Here is a 13,440-nt window from a genome sequence, read left to right as displayed (position 1 = left end):
TACATATTATTTTCAAGTGCACATGGGACATTCTCCAGAATAGGTCACATAGTGGGTCACAAATCAGGCCTCAAGAAGTATAAAAAGACTGAGATCATATCATGCATATTTTCTAACCACAATGCTATGAAACTTGAAGTCAACCACAAGAAAAAATTTGGAAAGACCACAAATACATGGAGGCTAAAGGATATCCTACTAAAGAATAAATGGGTCAACCAGGAAATCAAAGAAGAAATTAAAAAGTATATGGAAACGAACAAAAATGAAAACAACATTCCAAAACCTTTGGGATGCAGCAAAAGCAGTCCTAAGAGGGAAATATATAGCAATACAGGCCTACCTCAAGAAGCAAGAAAAATCTCAAATAAACAACCCAACCTTACACCTAAAGGAGCTAGAAAAAGAACAACAAATGAAGCATAAAGCCAGCAGAAGAAAGGAAATAATAAATATTAGAACAGAAATAAATGATATGGAAACAAACAAACAAAACCCAGTAGAACAGATCAATGAAACCAGGAGCTGGTTCTCTGAAAAAAATGAATAAAATTGATAAACCCCTAGCCAGACTTACCAAAAAGAAAAGAGAAAGGACCCACATAGATAAAATCACAAATGAGAGAGGAAAAATGACAACCAATACCACAGATATACAATTATAAGATAATATAATGAAAAATTATATGCCAACAAATTGGACAACATAGAGGAAATAGATAAATTCCTAGAAACATATAAACTACCAAAACTGAAACAGGAAGAAAAAGAAAACTTCAGCAGACCAATAAAAAGAAAAGAAATTGAATCAGGAATCAAAAATCTCCCAACAAACAGAAGTCCCGGGCCAGATGGCTTCACAGGGTAACTTTACCAATCATTTAAAGAGTTAATACCTACAGCACCTGAGTGGCTCGGTTGGTTAAGCATCCAATTCTTGGTCTCAGCTCAGGTCTTGATTCCAGGGTCATGAGTTCAAGCCTCGCGTTGAGCCTACTTATAAATAAATGAATGAATGAATAAGAGTTAATACCCATTCTTCTCAAACTATTCCAAAAAATAGAAGTGGAAGGAAAACTTCCAAATTCATTTTATGAGGCCAGCATTACCCTGATTTCAAAATCAAAGACTCCACAAAAAAGGGTACAGCCCAATATCCCTGATGAACGTGGATGCAGAAATTCTCAACAGAATACTAGCAAATTGAATCCAACAATACATTAAAAGAATCATTCGCCATGATCAAGTGGGATTTATTCCCGGATTGCAAGGGTGGTTCAATTTTCACAAATCAATCAACATCATATACCACATTAATAAAAGAAAGGACAAGAACCATATGATCCTCTCAATAGATGCAGAAAAAACATTTGACAAAGTACAGTATCTATTCTTGATAAAAACCCTCAACTAAGTATGGTACTGGCACAAAAACAGACATATAGATCAATGGAACAGAAGAGAAAACTCAGAAATGGACCCACAACTACACGGTAAACTAACCTCTGACAAAGCAGGAAAGAATATCCAATGGAAGAAAGAGTCTCGTCAACAAATGGTGTTGGGAAAACTGGACAGCAACATGCGAAAGAATGAAACTAGACCACTTTCTTACATTATGCACAAAAATAAATTCAAAATGGATGAAAGACCTAAATGTGAGACTTGAAACCATCAAAATCTTAGAGGAGAACACAGGCAGCAGCCCCTTGGAATATTAGCCATCACAATTTCTTACTAGATCTGTCTGCTGAGGCAAGGGAAACAAAAGCAAAAATAAACTATTGGGACTTCATCAAGATAAAAAGCTTCTGCACAGCAAAGGAAACAATCAACAAAACTAGAAGGCAACCAACAGAATGGGAGAAGATATTTGCAAATGACAACTGCTTAGTATCCAAAAGCTATAAAGAACTTAAAAAACTCAACACCCAAAAAACAAATAATCCAGTTTAAAAATGGGCAAAAGACATGAATAGACATTTTTCTAAAGAAGTCATACAGATGGCTAACAGACATGAAAAGATGCTCAACATCAGTCAGCCTCAGGGAAATACAAATCAAAACTACAATGAGACATCACCTCACCCTGTCAGAATCGCTAATATTAACACCACAGGAAACAGATGTTGGCAAGGATGCAGAGAAAGGGGAGCCCTTTTAAATTCCAGTTAGTTAACATACCATGTGATATTGATGGGAATGCAAACTGGTGCAGCCACTCTGGGGAAAAAGTATAGAGGTTCCTCAAAAAGTTAAAACTAGAACTACCCAACAATCCAGCAATTATACTATTAGGTATTTACCCAAAGGGTATAGAAATACTAATTCGAAGGGATACATGCACCCCGATGTTTACAGCAGCATTATCCTTAACAGCCAAATTATGGAAAGAGTCTAAATGTACATCGACTAAGGAATGGATAAAGAATATGTGGTATATGGGGCACCTGGGTGGCTCAGATGGTTAAGCGTCTGCCTTCGGCTCAGGTCATGATCCCAGGGTCCTGGGATCGAGTCCCGCATCGGGCTCCCTGCTTAGCAGGGAGTCTGCTTCTCTGTCTCCCTCAGCCTCCCTCACCCTCCCCCACTTGTGCATGCTCTCTCTCTCTCAAGTAAATAAATAAAATCTTTAAAAAAAAAAAACCACAGTGAGACATCACCTCATATCTCTCAGAATGGCCAGTATCCAAAAGACAAAAAATAGTAACTGTTGGCAAGGATGTGGCGAAAAGGGACCCTCATGCACTGTTGGTGGCATGTAAATTGATGCAGCCACTACAGAAAGCAGTATGGAGGTTCCTCAAAAATTAAAAATAGAACTACCATACAATCCAGCAATTCCTCTTGTAGATATTTACCCAAAGAAAACAAAAACACTAATCCAAAAAAACATATGCATCTCTATGTTCACTGCAGCATTATTTATAATAGCCAAGTTATGGTACCAACTTAAATGTCCATCATTAGACGAATAAAGATGTGGTGTGTGTGTGTGTGTATAGAATATACAACAGAACATTAGTCATCCATTAAAAAAAAGGGAAATCTTGCCATTTGTGATAACATGAATGGACTTACAGGGTACTATGCTAAGTAAAATAAGTCAGAAAGAGAAAGACGCTGTAATGATTTCACTTATACATGGAATCTAAAAAACAAAACAAAAACCAAACAAATAGACTTACAGACACGGAGAAGAAACTGATGGTTACCAGAGGGCAGAGGGTTGGGAGGATGGATGAAATAGGTGAAGGGGGTTAAGAGGTACAATCTTACAGTTATAAAATAAATAAGACATGGGGATATAATGTACAGCATAGAGAATATAGTCAATAATACTGTAACAACTTTGTATGGTGACAGAGTAACTAGATTTATTGTGGTGGCCACTTTGTAATGTATATCAACACCAAATCACTACACCTGCAAGTAATACAATATTGTATGGCAATTATTCTTCAATTAAAAAACGGAGCACAATAAAAGGACAGATTTTCATGTGTGATCAAAATTAAGTTGTTATCAGTTTGAAACAGACTCTTATGTCATTAAGAAGTTTTTATGTAAGCCTCATGGGAACCACAAAGCAAAAACCTACCATAGTTACACAAATGAAAAAGAGAAAGGGATCAAAGCATACCACTGTGGAAAATCATCAATTCACACAGGAAGACTGCGAAAGAGGAAGAAAGGAAAGGAACAAAGAACTACAAAACAGACAAGAACAACTAGTAAGGAGCGCCTGGGTGGCTCAGTCGGTTAAGTGTCTGACTCTTGGTTTCGGCTCAGGTCATGGTCTCATGGGTCCTGAGAGGGAGCCCTGCAGCAGATTCCACACTCAGCCGGGAGTCTGCCTGAGATTCTCTCCCTCTGCCTCTCCACCCACTTGTGCGTGTGCACACACACAGCTCTCTCTCTCTAAAACAAAATAAATCTTTAAAAAAAAAACAATTAGATGGCATTAGTAAGTCCGTACTTACTCATAATTACTTCAAATGTAAGTAAATTAAATTCTCCAATCAAAAGGCATGGAGTGGCTGAATGCATTTTTTTTTTAAAGATACAACTAGAGGAGCGCCTGGGTGGCTCAGTAGGTTAAGCGTCTGCCTTTGGCTCAGGTCATGATCCTGAGGTCCTGGGATCGAGCCTCAAGTCGGGGCGGGGGGGGGTGCTGCTCAGCGGGGAGTCTGCTTCTCCCTCTGCCCCTGCCCCCGCTGGTGCACAAGCACGCACACACTCTCTCTCTCTCTAATAAATAAATAAAATCTTGTTTTATTTTTTAGAGATTTTATTTATTTGAGAGAGAGAGCGAGATTGAGAGAATGAAATGGTGGAAAAGGAGGGGCAGAGAGAGAAGCAGACTCCATGCGGAACAGGGAGCTCAACATGGGACTCGATCCCAGGACCCTGGGATGATGACCTGAGCTGAAGGCAGATGCTTAAACCAACGGAGCCACCCAGGCGCCCTAAATAAATAAAATCTTAAAAAAGAAAGATTCCAAACAATGTACCTTTACACCTAAAGGAACTAGAAAAAGAACTAAGTCCAAAGATAGCAGAAGGAGGGAAATAAAGATCGGAGCAGAAATAAATGAAATAGAAACCACAAATAAACAAATCAATGAAATTAAGAAGCTGGATTTTTGAAACAATAAACAAAACTGACAAACCTTTAGCTAGAGCAGGACCAGTCTCCTATGTTGGACTAGTGCACAGACCAGGTTGAAGCTGAGCCCAGCCAATCAGGATGATCACAGAAAGGTAGCTGGCCAGCTTGGCCACCATGCAGGGATTGTTGTTCTTCCTGCTTATCTTTCTTTATCGCTAGATGGCCATCAACAATCCTAAGAAGTAGGAATGAAGGTGGCTCTTTCTCCACTCCAGGGTTCCATAACACAATCTGAAACAAGATGGAGGGTGTAAGGGGTCTTCACACTTCACTTCATCCCTTCTACTCATAACAACATCCAAAGCACCTATACCTGGATTTTTCCAAACAACTTTTATTTCCACAAAGTCTTTCTTAATGCTACAGAAAAAAAAAGTTCCCACTGAGTAGGGCCCAGTATAGGGGCTGTTTTCTTTCCTACTCCCTCTCCCCCAAAATAAAAATAAAGATATATTTTAAACCTTTAGCTAGAGTAAAAAAGAAAAAAAAAAAAGAGAAAGACTCAAAATCAGAAATGAAAGAAACAAACCCCTAACATCATACTCAACCGTGAAAAGCTAAAAGCTTTTCACTAAAATGCCTACTCCTGTCACTTTTACTCAACATAGTATTTAAGGTCCCAGCCAGAGCAATCAGGCAAGAAAAGGAAATAATAGGCATCCAGATAAGAAAGAAGTAAAACTGTCACTATTTGCTGATGACATACTATATACAGAAAACCCTATACACTGCACCAAAACACAAAACCGATCAACAAACTCAGTAAAGTTGAAGGATACAAAAGAAATGTACCAAATCTGTTGTGTTTCTATATACTAAGAAACAATCAGAAAGAGAAATTAAGAAATCCATTTATAATTGTATCAAAAGGAAGAAAATTCCTAGGAATAAATTTAACCAAAGTAATGAAAGACCTGCACACTGAAAACTAAAAGAAATGGAAGAAAACACAAATAAATGGAAAGATACCCTGTGTTCATGGTTCAGAAGAACAGTGTTAAAATGTCTCTACTACCCAAAGCTGTCTGTATAAATTCAGTCCTGCTCTGGCGGCAGCAGCATGGCCTCAGGGGCTGCTCAGGCAAGAGGTCCTGGAGGAGGTTGGCTCAGCCTGGCATTGTGAGGAGCTGCTGTACCTCAGAGCCAAGTCCCCCCTTGGGTTTTATTTTCAGGGACCACAGGCTCCACGCGGTCCCCAGATGAACAACATAATGGCAGAGTTAGCCAAAGAACACCCCCAAGTGTGCTCTGTAAAGTTGAAAGCTAAAGCTGTTCCTATCTAAAAAACATGAAATTAGTTCCCACCTTCCGGTTTTTCCAGAATTCTCAGAAAACTGACCGATCAGATGATGTGCATACCCCAGAGTTGGCCAAAAAAGTTCAGGGACATGCATCTAGGTGGTTCCTTTTTTTTTTTTCTTTTAAGATTTTATTTGACAGAGAGTGTAAGCAGGGGGAGCAGCAGGCAGAGGGAGAATCAGACTCTACCCTGAGCAGGGAGCTCGATGCAGGGCTCGATCCCAGGACCCTGGGATCATGACTGAGCTGAAGTCAAAGGCTTAACCAACTGAGCCACCCAGGCACCCCTATGTGCTTCCTTTCCACCCAGTGGTAATGAGCATCCTAAAGATCTCAACCTAGGCCTGAAGAAATTCACACTTGCTGTCTCTTGCATGTTGTTATGAAAGGAACTGTCTAGGAACCATGCTGCGATTTCAGCAAGCAGATGGCAGAAATTCTTAACAAACATAATTTTTGGTCTAGCAGTTTTGATATCCTCTCGGATGAAGAAGTTCATCAGGACCTCAAAACTTATTCCAGTCGGCCCACCTGCCCCCAGCTCTGTTTCTGGAGAGCTCATAGGAGGACTTGATTGAATTAAGAAGCTAGAGACATCTGAAGAACCAGATACAATTTGCCCCAAAGCTCCCAAATTAGAGGAAAGGCTCAAAGTACTGACAAATAAAGCTTCTGTAATGCTCTTTATGAAAAGCAAGAGGAAGCAAAATGTGGATGCAGCTAACAAATTCTGGAGCTACTAAATACTACTGGCGTTGAATAGGAGATATTTGATAGATCGGAGGATGAAGAATTTCGACAACAGTTAAAAGCTCACTCGAATTGGCCCCCATACCCTCAGCTGTAGGTGAAAGGGGAGCTTGATGAACATCTGCATATTGTGAAGAAGCTGAAAGAAAATGGTGCTTTGCTGCCTAAACTGAAAGGAGAAAATTAATGAATGTTAAACTTGGCACCCAACTGTTGCAAAAAATATTTAATTACAGTGGAACAGTTCATAATGCACAGAGATATGCTCGCTTATAAAAGCTATCAAGCACAGAAGCAATAGCTCCTATAACAGAGCATATAACGACCCAAATTAGCCATCAACAGTATCATGGTTACATCACTTGTGCTGTGTTCATCAATGGAAGGTTACCCAGCAATCGCAATGAATGACTCCAGCCACACACGAACACGTCTTTAAATCTTTAAAATGTAACACTGAGCAGAAGTAAGCACAGAAGAAAACATACAGGGTGATTCGAGTAATAGAAGACAGTCCGGAAGCATTCAAAACTAAACAATAAATTGTTTGAGGACACCTGGGGGCAAAACGATATAGAAAAGTGCAGGGGTAATGAACACATGACTCGGCAGGATGGTTATGACTGACGGGGGAGCCACAGGGGGACGTGCCTGGAGCAGGGCCCATGCAGGATTCAGCTTGTAGTCTATTTCTCAAGCTAGGAAGTACGTCCTCTGGCATGTTCTTTTCTTTAAATTGTACATATATGTTTTCTAGCCTCAGTATACATGTTTCTCAATATAAAATGAAAAAAGAGAAAGAAAACCATGGCCCCAAGTTGAACTTTGAGAGCAGCACAGAACTAGGGAGACTGTCAAACATGCTTGAACATCGGGCGATCTTGAACATGCTTCTGAGCCACTCTTCTGGTGACAGTGGCAAGGAGACATGAACTACTGCAGACCAGCGAGTTTCTGTTTAAGAAGGAGAGAACATGGGACCACATTTCTTCTTGATGAAGACATAGGGAAGGGTCTTGCCCCAGGCCTGAGCAGGGTGGAGAAGGGAGACAATCAGGACCAGCCAGCCAAAGGGGGCTCAAAACAGCACCGAGGGGTGAAGGAGCCCCTGAGGCTCAAGAGGAAGGGTAGAGATGCAGAATGGCCATAAGACCCAGGGATGGACTTGCACAGAGGGCTGCTCAGAGGCCCCTGGCTCTGGAGATCCACCTCGCACATGGATATGGTCCTGGCGGCGAGGTGCAGGTCTGCAGCTGGCTCAGTGGTCCCTTCTGAGGAGGGAGCTGACCTGAGTCAGGGACGCTGATGTGACCTCAGAGCCAGACGAATGTGCTTGAAACTACAAAAACAGGAGCCTAGAGGTCTTCACGCATCCTGCCCTGTCTCCAGGTCTCTGGGTCGTGTGTCCTCTCCCCAGCCGCTGGTCCCAGGGATGCAGGGACAGGTCTCAAGGACACATTGCTGAAGTGACACAGACACCGTCCCACATAGAGACCCGTACAAACTGCAGACATGCCTTATCCTACGTTCGCTCGCCTAAGCGGTAACAGTAACTCATTTTTTTTTCAGGCTGCAGCAAACCTTTTATTACGAATAATCAAACCTCTCCACGATGTCTCAAACAGTAACAAACACCATTTCGTGTCTCCAAAAGAGCAGGCTGGGCAGGACTACACGGCTGGCCACAGCAGGTTGTACCTCCAGAAACAATCCTACGCAATTTTAAAATGAAGTGGCTCTTGTTTTTCTTCTCTGGTATTGTAAATATACGCTGTTTGATAACATCTGTATGGGATTCAAAACATTTATTTTTGCAAACAGGACATAAAGCTTCTGAGGCGAGCATCTAAGGAGAGAAAGGAAGTCTTGTTACGAAACTATGCCCAAGCCAGACTGCACTGAAAACCCGCCAGCATGAACTGGAGAACTTCAGGTCACTGTTCCTTGGGGTTAAACTGGAGTTTGATGGGATGGAAGCCACACTGACTCCTGGGTCTTTAATCTTGCCTTCCTGTGAGGAAGACGAAAGTGGGTCTTCTCTCCCTTTCTCAACCTCCCTCTTCGACCTGCTGCATGCCGCCCCAGAAAGCCACCATCACGTGGTCCAACTGGTTCCAGAACAGGACAGTCGCAGCTCCTGAGACTGGTCTGTCCGAGGCTCCAGATAGGAAGGCTTTCCCCAGGAAGCAAGGCGGTAGTCCTGAAACTTCAGACCCATCTGCCTGGCCAGGGTGTGGAGCAATGCCTTCCTGCCCGAAGTAGCATTAAGTTCGTTCCGTGCCCCTGGAGCACTGCACAGGGGACCCAGTCTGAAGGTCCTGATTGTACCAAATTGTCCTCTGTGCCAGATGTGAAAGTTTGCCCTGAAGAGGCTGGGCGTCCTCCGTTGGCCCGGCTGCACCCGGGCATGGTGCATTAAGTTTCTCCACCCCTCGGCTCATCGTCCAGTTGCGGCTATTGTCGTTTGTACGCGCTGTGCTCCCTCGGGCCCGGAGCTTCCCCCGGATCCAGTCTCTCAGGGCCGCCCGGGCACGCACCAGCTCTTCCACCAGGCTGGCTCCTTTAGCCCTGCCCACAGCTGCTCGGTCATGCTCGTCTGTGTGCTTGAAGATCTCCAACAGCGTCTGCAGTCCTGACACGCATCTTCTGTGACTTTAGCTGGTCTAAAAGGGAATCTGTGCATTCCTTACACAGTGGTGATCCGCATCTCTCTGGCCCAATGGGGGGGGGGTCAGAAAGGACCCGCGGTGACCTGTCTTTGGCTCACGTTCTCCATGGTGCCACCACTGGACGTCTCCGCAAACAGTGCAAAGCTGTTGGCACCCTGCGTACGCGTCATGGTGGCTGGGAGATGAGGACTCTGCGGGACATACCATCCTGGGGAGGTTCAGTACATGGCTTCTCCCCTTAGTTAGCCCCTTCCTCCGGGGCCTCTCCTGGTTTCACCTGGGCTGGAGCACGTCATGGAGCTGGGAGCACCTGGGTGGTGATGCGATCCATTTCGGGGCCTGGCTGCAGCACTGACAGCCAGAGCGGGTCTGCACGGCGCTGCTAGGCCCCTGCAACCCCTCCATCCTTTGAGACCTGGAGCCACCATCCTCCTCCAGTCTACCCCGGGGGAGCCGTGGCCTCTAGAACTGCAGCCACCCCGTCTTCAGCTACTTCCCCATCCGCCAGACAACAGGAACTCACTTTCACTGAGCATTTATTATGCACCTGTTAGTGTTCTCAGTGCTTTATATGCACTGACCCATTCACTTCGCCAACATCCACCAGCATGTTAGGAGCCAGATGCTGGACAAGGGGCTGGCCCCAGCTGTGGTAACTGCAGTCCCAGACCCTGTTGCTTTGGAGAGTGGGGTTTGGTGGGCAAGACAACCCTGGGAATGCCCATGGCGGGGGGTGGGGGGAGGATGTTCTTATAGACAGGGGCAGGGAGCTTCAGACGGGCCTCTGCATACTAAAAGAACTCTCCCTGGCCCAAGCCCCCTTCACCTGCAACACCTCTTCCCAATACACTTGAAAGAGCTGGCTATTCTTGATGCTTCCTCTTCCTTCCCTCCCCCCAGCTCAAGGGGCTCTGACCTACTTGTGCCTCACTGCTGCCCTGCAACAGCTTTATTCAGGTCACGGTGATCCCCACCTTCCCAGAGCCCCTGCTGCAGACCCTGCCCTTTTTCTGCAAGGCTTCTCTGATGTCACCTTAATCCACCCTCCCTACCCCGCCAGCCCACCTCACTAGCCACCCCTGCTCCATCCCCCTTGCCAAGAGTGAGATGTTGGGCCCCTTCCCTTTTCCGTCTCACCCTCCTTCCCTGTGATCTCAGCCATGATCTCCAACCCCCCTCGATCTCCAGCTCGGACTTCCTCCCTGAGCTCCAAACTTCAATACCCAACTGCTTGCTCCATGCGACAGACACAGTGGTGTCTGTCCTCTGCCTCCATATGGCAAAGCAGAGTACTCCATTTACAGTCCCCCACAGAACCTGTTCTGCCACGTCTCCCCCTCCAGGGAAGGGGTAACACATCCACCCACGCGCTCAGTCTAAAAGCCAGTGAATCGGGGCGCCTGGGTGGCGCAGTCGTTAAGCGTCTGCCTTCGGCTCAGGGCGTGATCCCGGCGTTCCAGGATCGAGTCCCACATCAGGCTCCTCCGCAGAAGTCTGCTTCTTCCTCTCCCACTCCCCCTGCTTGTGTTCTCTCTCACTGACTGTCTGTCTCTGTCAAATAAATAAATAAAATCTTAAAAAAAAAAAAAAAGCCAGTGAATTATTTTTTTCCCCAATCGGACCAAACATAAGTCTTTAAATCATTGTTTTTGGGGGCACCTGAGTGGCTCAAGTAGGTTGAGCGGCTGTCTTCGGCTCAGGTCATGATCCCAGGGTCCCGGGATCGGTCCTGGGATTCAGCCCCACGTAGGGCTCCCTGCTCACCGGGGAGGAGTCTGCTTCTCCCTCTCCCTCTGTCTTCTGGCTCGTGCTCTCACTCTCACTCTATTTCAAATAAATGAATAAATAAAGTCTTTTTTTTTTTTTTTTAAGAAAAGAGAGGGGCGCCTGGCTGGCTCAGTCAGGAGAGCATGCAACTCTTGATCTCTCAGGGTCGTGAGTTCGAGCCCCATGTTGGGTGTGGAGATTACTTAAAAATAAAATCTTTAAAAATAAATAAATAAATAAGAAGAGAGAGAAGGAAAAAAGAAGGGGACAGGGAGGAAGGGAGGAAAGGTGGGCCCCCCTCACAGTTAAATGCAAACTTACCCCCCCGACCTCTAACAGTGAGACCCTGCCACCCCCACCCAGGGGTCCTGTGGTCTTCCCCTAGGACCCTGGGGCCTCTCACCCACGAGTGGCTCCTGACCCCCATATGTTAAAAGGGGGGCCCCCTCTCTGCCTCCCAGTCCACATGGTACTGGCCTGGTCAGTCTGTCTCCTCACAGACACAGCCGTCTCTGCTCCCTGACAGCACCCCCACAAGACCTGTTCCCCACTTTGAAGGAAGGGCCGCTCCCCAGGGTCATGGTTAGGGTTAGGGTTAGGGTGGTGGGGGTGGCAGGAGAGAGCCAAGCTGAGCTGGGCAGGCCGAGACTCGAAGCCCCCATGTATCTGCAAGAACAGCGGAGTGTGGCTGAAATCCACCCCACGCAGAGGGCCCAGCGGAAGAGGCTTGGTGATCCTCATAGCGCCGCGGGCTCAGGTGGAAGAGTGTGTTTCCCAAACAAGCTGGGATTGAAGGAGGCTGAGTAAACACTGGGCCTGGTGAACTGCCCCTCCTGGGCTCGAGCCCCACCCTCAGGGTCTGCAAGGCTGGCAGAGGCCCAGACACTGTCACAAAGAAGTGAGCCAGCTGGGTCACACAGGTGCCTGGTGGCTTCAGGCTCGGAAGGTGCAGTCTGTGAGAGAGTTACACACCCCTGTGGGCAGGGCAGGTGTGTGTGGCACATGGGTGCACCTGCACAGCAGGTGTGGAGAGATGTGCATTGGCGTGGGACAACATGAGTGACAGGTGAGCATGTGACAGGCACACCAGCACCACTGCTGGCCACGTCCTTGCCAAGTATAGACGTTTCAGGACCACAGTCCCTCCAGCCCAGGGAGGCCCAGGGGGGCCCCATGTCCTCTGCAGGACAGGAAAAGGCTAACCTGTGACAAACGCCATGCCCAGGCTCCAGGAGGGCAGCCCAGCAGCGGGCTCATAGCCAGAGAACAAAGATGGAACGGGAGAAGGCACCCTGCCACTCCAGCTGTGTCCTTCTCAGGTTCTCCAGGTTCCCCCAGGACCCCACACCCTCCCTGGGCTCTGCCTCCAGGAACCAGGCAATCCTGCTACCCCAGGAGACACTGTCACATAGAATCTCTCCCTGGATGGCTCTGGAGGAGCCTACCCACCTCCATCCAGGCCACACCGGCCCCTCCCTTCTCTGAGTCCCCCACCTCAGCCAGAGCATGCACCCCTCTCCCAGCCAGGGACCCCCAACGCCCACTCAGGGTGCACAGAGACCCATTGCCCACACACCATGCAGGGCCAGGTCCTCCAGCGCGGCACTGGGTGGGAGGTCACCAGCAAACGTGGGTGACTCCCCCACTCCCGGATCTGCAGGCTGAGCTTCCTCCTACCTCACAGCTGCCACAGCCCTCACCCCTCCCAGGGAGCATCTGCTAACTAGAGGTGAGATGGGGGTTGGGGTGGGAGAAGCTGGTGGTGAGCAGAGCCCCACTCGTCACTGCTTCACCCGGTAGCACCACAGACTGGCCAACTGACCCCAAGTCATTATGTGGCCCACGTTGCTCTCCAGAATTCTGCTTCTGTGGGTTTCCATGCCCTGCCCCTCCCAGGTCCCGTGAGCACTGCCCCAACTGCCCACCCCTTCTAGCCCCTCCAGAGCAAGCCCACAGAAGGCACTCAAGTTCATCTGCAGCTCAGCATGCTCTCATCTTTGTTCCCTGGCCAAAGAGCAACAGGATGCACTGACCAGGAGGGGTCAGCACCATCCCCTGCTACCCAAGGACTGTGAAGGCACCCCAAGCCCATGACCCACTCCCAGAACCCTCCAAGAGCCCACCATTACATAGACAGACACACACACACACACACACACACACACACACACACATCCCGTAGCCTACAGTCAAATACAGGATTTAGGCCTCCACAGGGTCTCTGAGGCTGAGGACCTGTCCAAATCACCTGGGTCTGGGGGCACCCCACTTTACAGGGAAGGG

General features: G+C 47.0%; 1 pseudogene; it reads left to right on the top strand.

The window, feature by feature from the left end:
* The first annotated feature begins 5,732 nt into the window (after positions 1-5,732).
* LOC123791408 (glutaredoxin-3-like) lies at positions 5,733-6,908 on the top strand (annotated as a pseudogene).
* Positions 6,909-13,440: the final 6,532 nt, after the last annotated feature.

This window comes from Ursus americanus, chromosome 21 (genome assembly GCF_024610735.1).
Source record: "Ursus americanus isolate L20-20 chromosome 21, mUrsAme1.1.p, whole genome shotgun sequence".
Taxonomy (NCBI): domain Eukaryota; kingdom Metazoa; phylum Chordata; class Mammalia; order Carnivora; family Ursidae; genus Ursus; species Ursus americanus.
Note: the sequence above shows the minus strand (reverse complement) of the source record. Positions and strands in the feature narration are given on the sequence as shown.